Here is a 6,229-nt window from a genome sequence, read left to right on the forward strand (position 1 = left end):
ACTATTTTCCTTTGGGTTTGTTGAAAGATTTCTTTCTTGCTTTTTCTAGGGTGTAGTTCTCCTCCTTGTGTTCTCCTACTTATTATCCTTTGTAGTGTGGATTTATGGAAATATATTGTACTAATTTGGTTTTGTCATGGAATACCTTGTTTTCTCCATCTGTGTTAATTGAGAGTTTTGCTGGTTATAGTAGCTTAGGATGGCATTTGTGTTCTCTTAAGGACTGTATGACATCTGTCCAGGATCTTCTGACCTTCATAGTCTTTCGTGAGAAGTCTGATGTAATTTCATAGCTGTGACTTGATGGGTGTAGCTTCTGGTTTTACTAGGATACATAATCTAAACTAATACTCCATGACTCTTTGGCTCTTACAGTCTTTCCAGTCTCTTCTGCACTACACTGTTCCCTGAACATTAGGCATGGTTGGTTTTTGTAGATGTATTCATCCATTAGAGTTGGGCTCCATAATTCATATTTGTCTAGCTAAGAGTTCAAGTACTGAAAAGGTGTGGAATGAGTGGACAATTTTTTCCTGTGCCTGATATTTTTGCATTTAGAGATTTTTGTACTTTTAGCATGCTAGCTAAATGTTTGTCATATGTAGCCTTTACTATGTTGAGATATGTTATGTCCATCTCTAGTCAAGAACAGATTTTGTCATGAAGGTATGCTTATTTTTTTTGTCAAAGTTCTTTTCTGCATATATTGAGAAGACCCCATGATTTCTGACTTTGAGTCCATTTATATGACAGAATGGGCATGGGTGCAGGGCCATCTACTGAAGCATGAGTAGCCTTTTAGGGGCCTCATCCCTGAACGAAACAAACTTTCTCTTTTCTAGAACCACCCATTTCAATAGCTTCCCAACTAGGGATGAGACTTCCTGACATCCACCTCCACTTCTATGCTGTGCTTTTTGTCTGCCTTGATTCTTGGGCAGGTCTTGGAGATGCAGTCACAGCCATTGTCAGTTCATATGTACATCTGTCTTCATATATCAAGGAACATAACAGCAATGCAATGTTGTAAAGCAACATTGATTTGTTATCATCATTCCTTGGCTCTTAAAATCTTTCTATCTACCCTTCAATGGCCCTTGAACTTTGAGATGAGAAGGCACAATGTACATACTCCTTTTAGGACTGAGCACTTCACAATCTGGGTTTCTTGTTATTCATCATCTACTACAAAAACAAGCTTCTCTGATGAGGATTGAGAGACAAATTTATCTATGGGTATAATTATAGGTCTTTAATAGTCAGTTTAATATTTTAGTAGTTTATTTAATATTATATGTATTTAGCATAATAGTAATAGGTTCTCTCATAAGACCTATGACCTGCCTAAACTCATTAACCCTGGGAAGGAATTCCATTTTGTGGAGTGGCCTTAAATCCAAATAGAAACAGACACATAACACATACCCCTAAAGATTCAAAGTTAGCATTCACAAGTAACAATCTGAACTGAATCTGGAATGACTCACTTTCTGATCCATCTATTAGTCAGTAAAGTTTATTTTCTTTACAAATTTATTTATTTTGAGAGAGAGAGAGAGAGAGAGAGAGAGAGAGAGAGAGAGAGAGAGAGAGAGAGAGTCAGAAGAGGGCATTGGATCCCCTAGAATTGAATCACAGATGTTTGTGAGTCACCATGTGGGTGCTGGGAACTGAACCTGGATCCTCAGGAAAAACAAGTGTTCTTAATTATTGAGCCATTTCAGGAGCCCTGCATATAAATATTCTTGGCTCATATTGCTAAAATTTTTAAGATTACTGCTAGACAAGTTATCTCTTATAAGGCCATAAACTCAGCCCAATTCTCAAGTAGGTAAATGGAAATATATCATTTATTTATGAGGTATTCAAACAAGTTGTGAATTATACTTCTTGATTTACTTTAAATGTTATAATACTTTCTATCTTAAATCATAATATAAATTCATAAAACATGATCAGTACAGTATATATCACAGATTTTTACTTGTAAACTATGAGATAGTGTGTGCTTCATGTTAGTTAAAGTTAATTTCTGTTAATCTTGAAACTTATAATAAACTGTCTTTAATTGATTCATAGAAACTTCCTACAGAGTTATGATAGTAATCTTTCCATATTAAGTGTGCAAGAAAGTTTGCTTATATATTTTTCTTTCATGTTTATTTAAAATTTCTCATTTTGCTGTAGATGTTTAAAAGTTTGCTACTTCAATCTGTCATATTGTAAAGTAGGGAAATAACTCATGTCTTGCTTAAAAAAAATGACTTCTCGAGGAAACTGTGTAAAGAAGTGCCTTCACTCTGTATCATAGATGGAAAAGGAAAACCATCTGGAAACAAAGAAAATGTGACATATTGTGACAATTTCTGGTTAAGAATTAAAAGTGACACATTTTTATATATCACATTCCTCAGTATTTACTTTCTTAGTAATTGAATTAATGGAAAATTAATTGCCCCTTGGGCAAGGTACAGTGGTATATGTCTTTAATCCTACGACTGTGAAGGGAGAGGCAGACAGATCTCTTCGAGGTCAAAGCCAACCAAGGCTACATAGTGAGATCCTACTTCAAAACAACTAGACAATTAGACAAACAAACATCTAAAAGAGCAGCACCAGCAACAACAATAACACAAATACCCCAACCAACAAAATGATAAGAGGTCAACATGATTACCTGTAGTCTAAGACAGTATAAAGCTTGCTGTTTATGAATGAAAAATTAGGAGAGAAAGGGCTTTGATTAGCCACGTTAGGCACCCTTCACTTCTTTAAGGGAAATGCGAGTTTTTTAAGTAAGTCATGAGAAGCTTGTTTAACTTGTTTGTTCCTTAGAGTATATATGAAAGTGTTCAGCATGGGTGATATGGAAGAAATAAGCAGGGACACCCCTTTATTAATGGTTACCTCTTCTTTGGCAGATGGTTTGATATAGATGAAGATGCGGCTGCCATAGGGTGGAAACCACAATCATGTGCGAAGAACAAGTTGAAAAGGCCTTTCTCTTTTGTTGAACAGAAGGGAATTTTAGAACTGTCCTTGTGATGTATATGTATGAAAAGAGGACACATAGAAGAGTAATGATGAAGGTCAAACCTGCAAAGCCTATTACCATCTGCTCGATTAACCACGTGTCTGAGCATGGTGTTTTCAGAATAGGGTTTGCATCACATCCAAAATGATCAATGATATTAGAGTCACAGAATTCCAGGTGAATACCCAAACTAAGTGGTAAAAGGATAATCATGAATGCTGCCATCCAACAAAGAATAACCATTGTTCTGCACACTTTGTTGTTCATGATGGTCATATAGTGCAAAGGTTTACAGATGACCAGGTAGCAATCATATGACATGATAGCCAGAAGAAAAAATTCAGTTACCCCAAACAGATCTGTAAAAATAGTTGAGTTGCACTTGCATTGTATGTAACTGTTCTGTCTCCAGTTTAAATACTGTATAAGAATTCTTGGGACACAGGAACTTGTAAATGAGATTTCTAGGAAAGAGAAATTTGGAGTAAGAAATACATGGGAGTTTTAAGGTAGGGATCCACTGTAGTGAGAATAATGACAGTTAAATTACCACTTACACTTAATAGGTAGGTGGGAAATAGAAAGATAAAAAGCAAGACCTGCAGCTGAGGATCATCGGTGAGTCCCAGGAGGATGAATGTTGTAATTAAAGTGTGGTTTGTCATTGTCAACATCAGAAATTTTCCAAACTTAAATGTTAATGTCAGAGAGTCTTGGACTATAGAACACAATTACAAACTATTATTAATGAGCTTTTTCATAAGTATTCGTTTATATGTCTATGTGTCATTTTATTAATATGAAGAATTTCTGAGCGAGACAGTATGTGTTTATATGTCCAGATGTATTTATGGTTTCATGTTATAGTATGTTTATAAAACATATTATGGAGAAAATTAAAATGAATCTGCAAAATATTTTTACTACAAACTGCAGTCCTCCTTTCTTCTTTACTTCAGTTATTTAGTTTTACACTGTTGCTTCCTAACTTCTAATCTTATTCACTGGAAATGTGCCATTGCATACCTTCCTCTGACTTAGCTCACAAACAATTGAAAAGATATAAATTTTTTGACATGCACCAAGCCGTATTCTAGCTGAGCCACATATGTATTACCACAATCCTCACATTAACCTGAAAAGTATGGAGGTCAATTATCTTCACAGTATTTACTTTAAAATTTATATGTGTATGCATTTATTTATGTGTATGCATGAACATGCTTACCATAGTACATGTATATAGAAGTCAGTGGACAACTTGTGGTTCTTAATTCTCTACCTCCACCATCTGAGCAACAACTATTAAACTCAGTATTTCAGTTATGGTGGCAAGACCTTTAAAACACTGAGACATCTCTAAAAAAAATTCTTAATTAAAATAGATTTCTAATAAAATATATTCTGATTACAGTTTTCCCTCCCTAACTCCTCCCATATGCTTACTGTTTTCTCACCCATCCAAATCTACACCAATTCTTTCATTATAATGCAAACATGTACCCAAAATGATTAATAACAATAAACAGTAATAGTAAAGATACAATAAGATAACATAAAAAAACAAAAAAGGACAAAACAAACAAAAACAGAAAAAAAGAAACAAAGTACAGCAAATGCATACAGACATTTTACTGGCCCTATATGTACTTGAAAATGGTAAGTCTGAGGCACCAAGAGGTAAAGTATGTGCTCACTTTCTCCTACATCAATGGGAAGTCAGTCTTCAGAGTTGTATGTCTTAGTCACTGTCCTCTCGTTATTGGACTATACTTGACTGAATTTTCACAAACATTCATTTTACTGGTTATTTAAACAAAGATAGAGTTAGTCTCATTTTTTGTTTAAACCAAAATGGTTGAGAAATAAAAAGGAAGCACAGTTAGATGTTATAATGGTACTACTGATTTAAAAGAATAGTAGTTATGGACAAAAAAACTTAAATGAATATTCTGTGCAATTATATTTTTATTTCACATGAGAGAGATTAAAAACACCAAATACAACTAATTTTCCCTGTTTATTCCTTTATGTTTGTTCAATATTTTTTCCATGAATAATAAAGATCAGAAACTGAGAATGTTCAATTTGTTAAAATCATTAGCCAAACTAAGGTAGTTTCTCCAACTATATTGATAGATATAAATAGGGTTTTAGCCTATACATTATATTTTCACAACGTAATTTTTTCACTTGTCTAAAAATAAAATATTTTGAGATTTAACCATTTTCATATGATTTTGAAACATTTTTATCAGAGAGTTATTTTTAAAATATAGTCACATATTCAGCTAAAACATAGTAACTATTCTCATTTATGGACCTGAATGGAACATTTCAGCCCAGCATGTCTAACACTTCAAGGATCATTTCTTTCTCTTGGGAACCTTCAAAATTTTATATGAACTTTCACAGAACTTTTAATGCATTGCAGTCTATGGATCATTAGGTGTTATTCTTCTCATCAACCCTTTTGCAGAATTTATTAACTTAAGAAGTCTTAATTCATGTACTTGTAGACCTTTGAATGATGTCTTTCTATTCTGTTTCTTTGCCCAAGTGAGAACTGTCTGTTGCTACTGAGCACCACCATTGGAGTGGGACCATAGCCTAATGATCATGGGAAAAGATGTGATAGCTTAAACCTCCTTTAGTCCATTGTATCAGGTGACTGCACTCTGAAAGCCTATATCTGGGCTTCCTCAATATCTATCTATCTATCTATCTATCTATCTATCTATCTATCTATCTATCTATCTATCTACCTATCTGTCTATCCTTTATGTATTCATCCATTCACTTATTTATATCATGTATAATAAGTGTTCCCTCTCTAGCCTGTGCTAACTCAAGTTAACTATCCTATTGCCACTACATCCTAAGTTATGGAAATTACAGATTCCCACATCAGGCCACATCTTCCTCTTTTCACAGTCTCAACTCATCACCCAGTAGCTTCTTTGGTATTGAACTCAGCTTTACTTAAGTATTGATACTACCTTTAAATTTTAATCATAAATTTCTTAAATTCAGACTTGAACAAATATATAAAAGTTAATAATCAAGTTATTTATCTTGATTAAGTGATACTTTCAGTGTTTAATTTTCAGAGTACAAAAATGAATAATAAAATCTCAACAAAGAATTCTCAACCAATAATGACCACAAAGCACCTAAAAAAATGTTCAACATCTT

The 6,229-nt window shown here is 33.7% G+C and overlaps 1 pseudogene; it reads right to left on the reverse strand.

Annotated features, from left to right (window-relative positions):
• Positions 1-2,763: 2,763 nt before the first annotated feature.
• Positions 2,764-3,699, reverse strand: LOC116889922 (annotated as a pseudogene).
• Between the last annotated feature and the right edge of the window lie 2,530 nt (positions 3,700-6,229).

Source organism: Rattus rattus, chromosome 1 (assembly GCF_011064425.1).
Source record: "Rattus rattus isolate New Zealand chromosome 1, Rrattus_CSIRO_v1, whole genome shotgun sequence".
In the NCBI taxonomy this organism is placed as follows: Eukaryota; Metazoa; Chordata; class Mammalia; order Rodentia; family Muridae; genus Rattus; species Rattus rattus.